At 33.0% G+C, this 13,958-nt stretch overlaps 1 protein-coding gene across 3 annotated transcripts in view; it reads right to left on the bottom strand.

Annotated features, from left to right (window-relative positions):
* Positions 1–13,302, bottom strand: part of LOC129227637 (metal cation symporter ZIP14-like) — an 87,990-nt gene extending 74,688 nt beyond the window's left edge. For all 3 annotated transcript variants that reach the window (XM_054862227.1, XM_054862226.1, XM_054862228.1), the window contains exon 1: positions 13,216–13,302. The gene's annotated coding sequence lies outside the window, so the exon portion shown is untranslated. The remainder of the gene's footprint in view (positions 1–13,215) is intronic.
* Positions 13,303–13,958: the final 656 nt, after the last annotated feature.

Raw genomic sequence — 13,958 nt, 5'->3', positions numbered from 1 at the left:
TGATAAGCTACTGCAATTAAGAACCAGATAATCTAGTACAGAATATATATTGCAGTTTTTGTGACTAGACGTATTCATCTTACCCAAAAAAATCAGGTAAGCTAATCGACGACACTGCAGATTTTAGAGCTAAGCCGTAGCAATCCGAAAACAGTAAACCGAACCCAGGCAATCGATTGCAGTTGTTCGTGATTAGACGTTATCATTTTGTCACAAAGCCTGGTAACTACAGGGTCATTGTCCCACACGTGACGCCTCATATGTTTCATTAAAAAATAATACTTTTAAATATTAATGAACAATTTTTTTCTGCTTAACAAATTACAAACTTACCTGTGGTTTCTTAAGCAAAAAAATTTCGTCATTATACCCTTAAAATTTTTTTTATTTTTTAATGAAATATATGAATTGTCATGTGCGGGACAATGGGTTTACTTTTTCGTGGAATGGCCCTAACAGCTCTTGTTCGTTCTGCACCTGACATAGGCATATTCACCCACAAAATTGTATAGTTTAATGAAGAAAATAGATTATAAACAACGAAAAATCAAAAGAATACTCGAAATCAGCTTTTTAATTGTTTCCAAAAACAAAAAAAGATAATAGAAATTATACACTTAGTTTTATTTAAAAAAAACTGATTTCTGAGCTTAACTTTAGCAATGTGGGTTACGCTTTTAATCTGATGGACTAGAAATCTTCGAAAACCTGCATTATTTGAAAAGTTTAAAGTGCCCTAAATCCGCAAATGTATGCTTGCAAACGTTCAGCCTTGAAATAAATTTGTTAAACTTATCAACAAAACGAACTTTATATTTACTGTTATTTCTCATTGTTTTTGGCAACAATTAAAAAGCAACCACGTCACTTCCGTCACACAAAATGGCTACGGATCAGAATTTCAAACTCCTCGCATTAAAAGTTTCACTTTATAGGTAATACATTGCACGAAAATTAAAATCTATAAGCGCAAGTCGGAAGCACTTATGTAAGCAACGCATGGACACCTGTAGAAAGCAAATAAGCATTGTTTAAGAGCTTCGAATTAGAATTTGAATCTCTCGAGGTCTACACAGATGCTTGCCGAAACGCGTATTGAAGACATCATGACATTTCGTATTCATTCCATGACCGATTTCTCTCGTGCGTTTCTGAGCTGCTTAAACAAATACGTCAAAAAATACCACAAAAATACTTTTTGAATAATTATTGAACAAGATACGCGCTTAACAATAGCTAAGCAAACCTCATATTCACAGAATTTTTCAATTGAGCACATTTTACGCGAACCTTGATGCAGTTGGTAATTGCATCAGACTAGAATTAGCATCAGTCGATCAGAAAAAAAAAATGCAAATAGCTTATTGGCTCAACGAGATCACGGCCGGGCTTAGCATATTATATGTGGCAATAACACTAGCAGGATGGAGAAAAATTATGTTTTAGAAATGTTTGGGAAACTGTAGGAGCACGACGACTTGAACTTTGGCTGTGCACAGCATTAAGAAACGAATGATTTGATCCAAAGATGCATAGAAAAAATTGCACGCATCTGTTTCGGATCCGCAAGAGCCGTTCCTCACTGAAATAAAAATTAAAAAAAAGAAAAAATGGAATTTTGCAAAAATAAAAAACTGTTTTGCAATTTCCTGCCTTAGCTTTATTCCTTTGAACTGTAAGAGAGAATTCTAATCACTCTACAACACGTGTATGCATTCAGAGTAGCAAATTTATGTCATGCAATATTGGATTGGTAATAAAATTCCGGTTGCAAAATTCTCAATTTTACTCCTAGGGGAAGGGAGTTGTTAAAGGAGTATAATTCCAAAATTTACCTCTGAATTTTTATTTTGTGGTTCTGCAGTGGAAATTAATATACACATTGACATTTATGAAAATTCTAATGTAACTCAATTCGCTTCAATGAAAATTGAATTTTTTCAAAAATCTGTTGTCTGAAGTCTTTTCTCACTCAAATGAAAGAAAAACTAAGCCCAATAGTATTTCGTGAGATGTTGCAAAATTTTGAGGCGTGCTGATAGTCAAAGCTATAGATGATTATTTATATTTGTGCACACAAGTTTTAAGCATTGAATAAGAAGCAAACAATTCCTTGGACAGAAACAAAATTTCAACTTACTCTGACAAAAAGGATTAAAAAAATAAAAGGCCTTTTTATCACCTGAGCTATCTATACTGCAAGCTAATTAAAGTGAGGCAGCTCAGCTTTTCTTAAAGAAACTTCAAAATAGATTTAATTTGAAAAGTTTAACTGAATTTAATTAAACCATGAAGTAATTCATAAGCATGAAGCATAACTAGTAAGAATAAGCATAAAATAGCGAAGTAATAAGCAACTTCGTTATCACAAACTGAGGTCACAAAATGAAGACGCCTAAGAAATGGCCTTAGTCGGACTTGCTTACTCAGAAAAAAAAAAAAAAAATCGCATCAGATTCAGTTTGAGATTTGCCAGAGAATTGGCAGCTGATGCTACCTCATCCTCTCAGACTAATCCCATATGCTAAAAATAGTTTCAGTCAACCTTGAGCCGAACTGGACAGAAAAGTAGACCCCATTCTTTCTACAGGAGAATCGACAGGGCCTGATTACCGCACAGGCCTACTAGACCATGGCCTGGGGCCCTCTCTTCATAAGGGGCCCCAAGTTAGTTAAAGAGTGATGCATAGCATTACAACTATACGAGAAATTTTCAAAGTAATGACTTGTTGATTGGAATAAAACTTTCGTCGGTGAGAATTTTTTAACGCTCTGCCAGCAGCAAATTTACCATGCCATAATTAAGAAGGGCCTCAAAGGAGATTCATCAATGCATATGATAAATGATTCACATAATTCTGTGATAGGCAAAGGGGCCTGTGAAAATGCATTCCAACAGACCTCCTGTAAATCAACCACTGCATTCCGCTATGGAGAATTCAGGGAGCCTCCAAATTACTGTGGGCCTAGGGCCTCACTTTTAGTTAGGCCCTGAAAATCGATTAGGGTTAGGAATTCCAAAATGCCCCTTTGCTGACGGTGGCGTAGCCAAAGAGAGGGTCCGTGGTGTCTGAACCATCCCCGAAACGAGTAAGAAAATTGAAAAATAAAGATATCCACTTTTTCACACATAATATTCTGTTCGAATGCATAAGAAAGCTTGAATTTGAGAATAAGCAAATTTCGTCCTGAAAAGACATCCTGGCTACGATACTGTTTGCTGACAACGCCTACGAGCAGGGGTGCCCACCTAGAAGGGGGGGGGGGGGTCATGGTTCAGACTGCGTCATTGAAATTTTTAAGGGAGGGTTGTTTTGAAGGGTATTTTTTTCACTTGGAGGGGGCTTGCTTTTTGGGGCTCAAGTCTTTTCTCACTCAAATGAAAGGAAAACTAAGCCCGATAGTATTTCGCCCGATATTCTTTGCGATCTTTAGGGGGGGGGGGGGTGCGCCTTTGCTCTTAGAGGGAGGCACCCCTGCCTACAAGTTTACCCATTCAACTCTCCTTCCCCCTTTCAAGTTATGAACATTTAGCATGCTAAAGAAAAAGCTAAAAATCGTCCCCATGCAATCTGTAAAACGTATACAGTTGGAGCTTGAAAAAAATTCTGTGTACTTTGCGTCACATTAAAGTTTCACAAGGAAAAACCGTATTAGACATGTGCTCCGGAATTCACTTTTTTATACTGGGATATAAAGGATTTTATCACAGTTAGAGTCGGACGTGAGAATCTCTACTCTACCACTGATTATTTTATAAAATGATTAGTGAAAAATTTGCTTTTGAAATGGAATACGAGCTAATTAAACAAGTTGCATACTTCAAATAAACTGTTGTCAAGATAGAAGGCGCATACACAAATGCACATTATTTTTTTAAAAACGACAGTTGCGTAGAACAGAAAGTAAAACCGGAAAAGCTAAAAAGAGAGCAATCGGTGGTGCAGAAAAGACAAGCTAATGACTATTCTCAGCCATCTTCCATTGTTGCACGGTCTCCGCATGCAGTGAATACTTGAAATCAGCGTTTCTCAACCTTTTCACTCTTACAGAACCTTTTTGGGTACATCTAAATTCCAGATAACCCTATCACCCCTGAACTAATATATCTATACTAGAAAATCGCCCGTCAAGGTATGGCGGTTGAAAATTGCTTCTACGTTTAAACAAAGCCCTTGCCTGTTTGGAGATATTTTGACAGTTGAAATTTTAACCCTAACTCCAGTGGATTAACCCTAAACTCTAGTAGATAACGTTCATTGTTGACCACTTTTTTGTTTCTTCATTCTCCTAAAATGAGTTTTACCAGTAAAACATTTAACTTACCGGATCCAGTTCAGCCGTGTCACAACAAAGCCTTTCCTTGCACGTCAAAAATTACCAAAACGCATGATCAAATTATCTTGCCGTGGCACGAGTTTCATTGTTGATGACATCAGGAGCGTTACTCGATCATTGGCTATTATATGCATGAGGATTTTTTTTCTTTCAGAGGTATATTAGATTGAATAATAATCAATACAAAAATGGATATATTCTGGGAAACAGTTTGAATACAGTATTTTGATGGCCAAATTCAGAAAACTTGTCAAACTGAGATCAAAAAACTTGTAATGAAAAATCTCAGCATTCCTAGACACCATTATAAGCTACAGACAAGTGCCGATTATATGAACTCCGATTAACCGAACTTTCCAATTATCTAATCACACAATCATTCCCATTTTCTTTCGAAAGAGCGCGCAAAATGAAATTATTTCCATCATTGTTTGAGAGAAGAAGGATTTGGAAGAAGGGAAATGTTTGGAATCAAAGTCAGAACAACAAAATTCTAATCGGGATAAAGTGTGAAAGAGAATTGTATTTGCTCTATATATTTTCTCCCTTTCATCTATTCTCTATCAAATTTGAATGAAATAATTTCTTGCATTAAAAATGTATTTCAACCAATTTCCCACAATCAGAAGTATCTCTGAAGTTGCATGTCCAAATATTTGATTTTTTTTCCTATCCCAATTAGGACCGTGGCGACAACAACATATATGAAGAATCGGTGCTCTACTCCATTAAGCAACAACTTTTTGAACTTTCTCCTTAAATACAATCGACATTATAAAGAGAGTCCCAAGTTTCTGAATAGACATTTACTTCAACCACGAACCATTACAATCTACTTAGCACTTTTTTTTTTAATTATTTTGTCTTCCAACAGAAAAAACTAAGACATTTGTAGATTTTTTAAAAAAGCTCAATGGCTTTGCCATCAAAAGTTTCTTAGCACATTTAATTCTTCCCCTTAATACAATCGACACTATTAACTTAGGCGAAGTTTCTTGAAAATCTTCAACTACTTTAAATGTCACTGAAAAATACCTGACACTCTTAGTTTTCACTAAATACAATGATAATATGACAATAGTCGCAGGATTTTGAGAAATATCCGCATTTTAAAGTCCGCATTTAATTCTTCCCCTTAGTAAAATCGACATTATTAACTTAGGCGCAGTTTCTTGAAAATCTTCAACTACTTTAAATGTCACTGAAAGTTACTTGACACTCTTAGTATTCACTAAATACAATGATAATATGAAAATAGTCACAGATTTTTGAGAAATATCCGCATTTTAAAGTCCGCATTTAATTCTTCCCCTTAGTAAAATCGACATTATTAACTTAGGCGCAGTTTCTTGAAAATCTTCAACTACTTTAAATGTCACTGAAAGTTACTTGACACTCTTAGTTTTCACTAAATACAATGATAATATGAAAATAGTCACAGATTTTTGAGAAATATCCGCATTTTAAAGGGCCGTTACAATCTACTTAGCGCTCTTGAATCGAAAACATTTGCACAGCTTCATATTTTTGAAAATTCCAACTGTCTTTGGATGCCATTAAAACCTACTTTGCACTTATTTCTTCACCTTAATGCAATCGTACATATGAAAACAGTTCGTTTGCGAAAACTCTATACCTCTGCGTCCGGTTACAATCTTTTGAAAATTCCCTATGTCTATGAATACCATTACAAGTTACTTGATATTTTTAGTTTTGCCTCTTACTGAGATAGATAATATGAAAATAGTCTCAGGTTTGTGAGAAATTTCTGTTCCTTTTCATGCCGTTATAATCTATTTAGCATTCTAGAAAATATTTGCTCAGTTACATATTTTTGAAATTTTCCAATGTCTTTTAATGCTAGTAGAACCTATTTAGCACTTATTTCCTCACCTTAATACAATTGAAAATATGAAAACATCGCAGGTTTGCGAAAACTTTATAACTCTGCGTACCGTTACAATCTACTTAGCCCATTTAATTCCTCACCTTAATACAACCAAAAATATCAACATAGTTGCAGACTTTTGAAAATTCTCAATGTCTATGAATACCATTACAAGTTACTTGATATTTTTAGTTTTGCCTCTTAATGAGATAGATAATATGAAAATAGTCTCAGGTTTGTGAGAAATTTCTGTTCCTTTTCATGCCGTTATAATCTGTTTAGCACTCTAGAAAATATTTGCTCAGTTACAGATTTTTGAAAATTTCCAATGTCTTTTAATGCCATTAGAACCTATTTAGCACTTATTTCCTCACCTTAATACAATCGGAAATATGAAAACATCGCAGGTTTGCGAAAACTTTATAACTCTGCGTACCGTTACAATCTACTTAGCCCATTTAATTCCTCACCTTAATACAACCAAAAATATCAACATAGTTGCAGACTTTTGAAAATTCCCTATGTCTATGAATACCATTACAAGTTACTTGATATTTTTAGTTTTGCCTCTTAATGAGATAGATAATATGAAAATAGTCTCAGGTTTGTGAGAAATTTCTGTTCCTTTTCATGCCGTTATAATCTGTTTAGCACTCTAGAAAATATTTGCTCAGTTACAGATTCTTGAAAATTTCCAATGTCTTTTAATGCCATTAGAACCTATTTAGCACTTATTTCCTCATCTTAATACAATCGGAAATATGAAAACATCGCAGGTTTGCGAAAACTTTATAACTCTGCGTACCGTTACAATCTACTTAGCCCATTTAATTCCTCACCTTAATACAACCAAAAATATCAACATAGTTGCAGACTTTTGAAAATTCTCAATGTCTATGAATACCATTACAAGTTACTTGATATTTTTAGTTTTGCCTCTTAATGAGATAGATAATATGAAAATAGTCTCAGGTTTGTGAGAAATTTCTGTTCCTTTTCATGCCGTTATAATCTGTTTAGCACTCTAGAAAATATTTGCTCAGTTACAGATTTTTGAAAATTTCCAATGTCTTTTAATGCCATTAGAACCTATTTAGCACTTATTTCCTCACCTTAATACAATCGGAAATATGAAAACATCGCAGGTTTGCGAAAACTTTATAACTCTGCGTACCGTTACAATCTACTTAGCCCATTTAATTCCTCACCTTAATACAACCAAAAATATCAACATAGTTGCATACTTTTGAAAATTCTCAATGTCTATGAATACCATTACAAGTTACTTGATATTTTTAGTTTTGCCTCTTAATGAGATAGATAATATGAAAATAGTCTCAGGTTTGTGAGAAATTTTTGTTCCTTTTCATGCCGTTATAATCTGTTTAGCACTCTAGAAAATATTTGCTCAGTTACAGATTTTTGAAAATTTCCAATGTCTTTTAATGCCATTAGAACCTATTTAGCACTTATTTCCTCACCTTAATACAATCGGAAATATGAAAACATCGCAGGTTTGCAAAAACTTTATAACTCTGCGTACCGTTACAATCTACTTAGCCCATTTAATTCCTCACCTTAATACAACCAAAAATATCAACATAGTTGCAGACTTTTGAAAATTCCCTATGTCTATGAATACCATTACAAGTTACTTGATATTTTTAGTTTTGCCTCTTAATGAGATAGATAATATGAAAATAGTCTCAGGTTTGTGAGAAATTTCTGTTCCTTTTCATGCCGTTATAATCTATTTAGCATTCTAGAAAATATTTGCTCACTTACATATTTTTGAAAATTTCCAATGTCTTTTAATGCCATTAGAACCTATTTAGCACTTATTTCCTCACCTTAATACAATTGAAAATATGAAAACATCGCAGGTTTACGAAAACTTTATAACTCTGCGTACCGTTACAATCTACTTAGCCCATTTAATTCCTCACCTTAATACAACCAAAAATATCAACATAGTTGCAGACTTTTGAAAATTCTCAATGTCTATGAATACCATTACAAGTTACTTGATATTTTTAGTTTTGCCTCTTAATGAGATAGATAATATGAAAATAGTCTCAGGTTTGTGAGAAATTTCTGTTCCTTTTCATGCCGTTATAATCTGTTTAGCACTCTAGAAAATATTTGCTCAGTTACAGATTTTTGAAAATTTCCAATGTCTTTTAATGCCATTAGAACCTATTTAGCACTTATTTCCTCACCTTAATACAATCGGAAATATGAAAACATCGCAGGTTTGCGAAAACTTTATAACTCTGTGTACCGTTACAATCTACTTAGCCCATTTAATTCCTCACCTTAATACAACCAAAAATATCAACATAGTTGCAGACTTTTGAAAATTCCCTATGTCTATGAATACCATTACAAGTTACTTGATATTTTTAGTTTTGCCTCTTAATGAGATAGATAATATGAAAATAGTCTCAGGTTTGTGAGAAATTTCTGTTCCTTTTCATGCCGTTATAATCTATTTAGCATTCTAGAAAATATTTGCTCAGTTACATATTTTTGAAAATTTCCAATGTCTTTTAATGCCATTAGAACCTATTTAGCACTTATTTCCTCACCTTAATACAATTGAAAATATGAAAACATCGCAGGTTCGCGAAAACTTTATAACTCTGCGTACCGTTACAATCTACTTAGCCCATTTAATTCCTCACCTTAATACAACCAAAAATATCAACATAGTTGCAGACTTTTGAAAATTCTCAATGTCTATGAATACCATTACAAGTTACTTGATATTTTTAGTTTTGCCTCTTAAGGAGATAGATAATATGAAAATAGTCTCAGGTTTGTGAGAAATTTCTGTTCCTTTTCATGCCGTTATAATCTATTTAGCATTCTAGAAAATATTTGCTCAGTTACATATTTTTGAAAATTTCCAATGTCTTTTAATGCCATTAGAACCTATTTAGCACTTATTTCCTCACCTTAATACAATTGAAAATATGAAAACATCGCAGGTTTACGAAAACTTTATAACTCTGCGTACCGTTACAATCTACTTAGCCCATTTAATTCCTCACCTTAATACAACCAAAAATATCAACATAGTTGCAGACTTTTGAAAATTCTCAATGTCTATGAATACCATTACAAGTTACTTGATATTTTTAGTTTTGCCTCTTAATGAGATAGATAATATGAAAATAGTCTCAGGTTTGTGAGAAATTTCTGTTCCTTTTCATGCCGTTATAATCTGTTTAGCACTCTAGAAAATATTTGCTCAGTTACAGATTTTTGAAAATTTCCAATGTCTTTTAATGCCATTAGAACCTATTTAGCACTTATTTCCTCACCTTAATACAATCGGAAATATGAAAACATCGCAGGTTTGCGAAAACTTTATAACTCTGCGTACCGTTACAATCTACTTAGCCCATTTAATTCCTCACCTTAATACAACCAAAAATATCAACATAGTTGCAGACTTTTGAAAATTCTCTATGTCTATGAATACCATTACAAGTTACTTGATATTTTTAGTTTTGCCTCTTAATGAGATAGATAATATGAAAATAGTCTCAGGTTTGTGAGAAATTTCTGTTCCTTTTCATGCCGTTATAATCTATTTAGCATTCTAGAAAATATTTGCTCAGTTACATATTTTTGAAAATGTCCAATGTCTTTTAATGCCATTAGAACCTATTTAGCACTTATTTCCTCACCTTAATACAATTGAAAATATGAAAACATCGCAGGTTCGCGAAAACTTTATAACTCTGCGTACCGTTACAATCTACTTAGCCCATTTAATTCCTCACCTTAATACAACCAAAAATATCAACATAGTTGCAGACTTTTGAAAATTCTCAATGTCTATGAATATCATTACAAGTTACTTGATATTTTTAGTTTTGCCTCTTAAGGAGATAGATAATATGAAAATAGTCTCAGGTTTGTGAGAAATTTCTGTTCCTTTTCATGCCGTTATAATCTGTTTAGCACTCTAGAAAATATTTGCTCAGTTACAGATTTTTGAAAATTTCCAATGTCTTTTAATGCCATTAGAACCTATTTAGCACTTATTTCCTCACCTTAATACAATCGGAAATATGAAAACATCGCAGGTTTGCGAAAACTTTATAACTCTACGTACCGTTACAATCTACTTAGCCCATTTAATTCCTCACCTTAATACAACCAAAAATATCAACATAGTTGCAGACTTTTGAAAATTCCCTATGTCTATGAATACCATTACAAGTTACTTGATATTTTTAGTTTTGCCTCTTAATGAGATAGATAATATGAAAATAGTCTCAGGTTTGTGAGAAATTTCTGTTCCTTTTCATGCCGTTATAATCTATTTAGCATTCTAGAAAATATTTGCTCAGTTACATATTTTTGAAAATTTCCAATGTCTTTTAATGCCATTAGAACCTATTTAGCACTTATTTCCTCACCTTAATACAATTGAAAATATGAAAACATCGCAGATTTGCGAAAACTTTATAACTCTGCGTACCGTTACAATCTACTTAGCCCATTTAATTCCTCACCTTAATACAACCAAAAATATCAACATAGTTGCAGACTTTTGAAAATTCTCAATGTCTATGAATACCATTACAAGTTACTTGATATTTTTAGTTTTGCCTCTTAATGAGATAGATAATATGAAAATAGTCTCAGGTTTGTGAGAAATTTCTGTTCCTTTTCATGCCGTTATAATCTGTTTAGCACTCTAGAAAATATTTGCTCAGTTACAGATTTTTGAAAATTTCCAATGTCTTTTAATGCCATTAGAACCTATTTAGCACTTATTTCCTCACCTTAATACAATCGGAAATATGAAAACATCGCAGGTTTGCGAAAACTTTATAACTCTGCGTACCGTTACAATCTACTTAGCCCATTTAATTCCTCACCTTAATACAACCAAAAATATCAACATAGTTGCAGACTTTTGAAAATTCCCTATGTCTATGAATACCATTACAAGTTACTTGATATTTTTAGTTTTGCCTCTTAATGAGATAGATAATATGAAAATAGTCTCAGGTTTGTGAGAAATTTCTGTTCCTTTTCATGCCGTTATAATCTATTTAGCATTCTAGAAAATATTTGCTCAGTTACATATTTTTGAAAATTTCCAATGTCTTTTAATGCCATTAGAACCTATTTAGCACTTATTTCCTCACCTTAATACAATTGAAAATATGAAAACATCGCAGGTTTGCGAAAACTTTATAACTCTGCGTACCGTTACAATCTACTTAGCTCATTTAATTCCTCACCTTAATACAACCAAAAATATCAACATAGTTGCAGACTTTTGAAAATTCTCAATGTCTATGAATACCATTACAAGTTACTTGATATTTTTAGTTTTGCCTCTTAATGAGATAGATAATATGAAAATAGTCTCAGGTTTGTGAGAAATTTCTGTTCCTTTTCATGCCGTTATAATCTGTTTAGCACTCTAGAAAATATTTGCTCAGTTACAGATTTTTGAAAATTTCCAATGTCTTTTAATGCCATTAGAACCTATTTAGCACTTATTTCCTCACCTTAATACAATCGGAAATATGAAAAAATCGCAGGTTTGCGAAAACTTTATAACTCTGCGTACCGTTACAATCTACTTAGCCCATTTAATTCCTCACCTTAATACAACCAAAAATATCAACATAGTTGCAGACTTTTGAAAATTCCCTATGTCTATGAATACCATTACAAGTTACTTGATATTTTTAGTTTTGCCTCTTAATGAGATAGATAATATGAAAATAGTCTCAGGTTTGTGAGAAATTTCTGTTCCTTTTCATGCCGTTATAATCTATTTAGCATTCTAGAAAATATTTGCTCAGTTACATATTTTTGAAAATTTCCAATGTCTTTTAATGCCATTAGAACCTATTTAGCACTTATTTCCTCACCTTAATACAATTGAAAATATGAAAACATCGCAGGTTTGCGAAAACTTTATAACTCTGCGTACCGTTACAATCTACTTAGCCCATTTAATTCCTCACCTTAATACAACCAAAAATATCAACATAGTTGCAGACTTTTGAAAATTCTCAATGTCTATGAATACCATTACAAGTTACTTGATATTTTTAGTTTTGCCTCTTAATGAGATAGATAATATGAAAATAGTCTCAGGTTTGTGAGAAATTTCTGTTCCTTTTCATGCCGTTATAATCTGTTTAGCACTCTAGAAAATATTTGCTCAGTTACAGATTTTTGAAAATTTCCAATGTCTTTTAATGCCATTAGAACCTATTTAGCACTTATTTCCTCACCTTAATACAATCGGAAATATGAAAACATCGCAGGTTTGCGAAAACTTTATAACTCTGCGTACCGTTACAATCTACTTAGCCCATTTAATTCCTCACCTTAATACAACCAAAAATATCAACATAGTTGCAGACTTTTGAAAATTCCCTATGTCTATGAATACCATTACAAGTTACTTGATATTTTTAGTTTTGCCTCTTAATGAGATAGATAATATGAAAATAGTCTCAGGTTTGTGAGAAATTTCTGTTCCTTTTCATGCCGTTATAATCTGTTTAGCACTCTAGAAAATATTTGCTCAGTTACAGATTTTTGAAAATTTCCAATGTCTTTTAATGCCATTAGAACCTATTTAGCACTTATTTCCTCACCTTAATACAATCGGAAATATGAAAACATCGCAGGTTTGCGAAAACTTTATAACTTTGCGTACCGTTACAATCCACTTAGCCCATTTAATTCCTCACCTTAATACAACCAAAATATCAACATAGATGCAGATTTTTGAAAATTCTCAATGTCTTAGGATACTCATACAAGTTACTCAGCACTTTCAATTCCATAACCTTGAAATAATTTCTTCTCGCACTTCAAGCAAGAGCGGTTACGAACAGTAATGCTACTAAGCTGACATTTTTCAAAACAAAACAACCATTAAGATAGAAATGAAAGAAAATGAATTGTAAAAGCAAGAAGAATTAAAAAGCTATTACCGTCAGAGAATTTTAATCAGCCGCGAGTGGAAGATCAAAGTTTGCACGCGCCATCAACAGCCCGTTCGAACGTCCTTCATGACCGACAAACTGTTAATGATCGTCTGCCATTTATTCTTCGGAGTTTACATTGCAGTTTAATGTTCCTTGCCATTTTGAAATAGATATTAATTTGATAAATATATCAATGTTATCTTTAGCGAGTTCATTCTTGTTAACTATGATTGTGAAGTGTAATGTGTATCAATGATTGTAGCGGTGAATAACGAACCGGTTGCGGATTTGAATATTAAGCGTCAAGACGTGTTTAAAAAAAAAAAAAAAAAAAAAAAACAGTAGTAGGGGAATGCGGGGAAAAGTAAAATAGTTAAAATTCCCGGGTACCTGATAAGTAAGACTTTGATCTGTAGCTATTCATTCTTCCCAATTTATTAATCCCATTTATTTTATTGTATATCTATGCAACAACTTCTCTCTCTCCACACACATACACATACTTAACACACAAGTTCATTGGCGAATTTAATGGAGTGGATTTAATTTATTGTACATCTACGCATAAACTTCTCTCTCTCCACATACATACACATACTTAATGCACAAGATTATTGGCGAATTTAAGGGGGTGGATTTAATTTATTGTATATCTATGCATCAACCTCCCTCTCTCTCTCCACACACATACACATACTTGATACACAAGATTATTGGCGAATTTGAAGGAGTGGATTGGATTTATTGTA

Source organism: Uloborus diversus, chromosome 8 (genome assembly GCF_026930045.1).
Source record: "Uloborus diversus isolate 005 chromosome 8, Udiv.v.3.1, whole genome shotgun sequence".
NCBI lineage: Eukaryota > Metazoa > Arthropoda > Arachnida > Araneae > Uloboridae > Uloborus > Uloborus diversus.
This window is presented reverse-complemented; position numbering and strand designations above follow the sequence as displayed.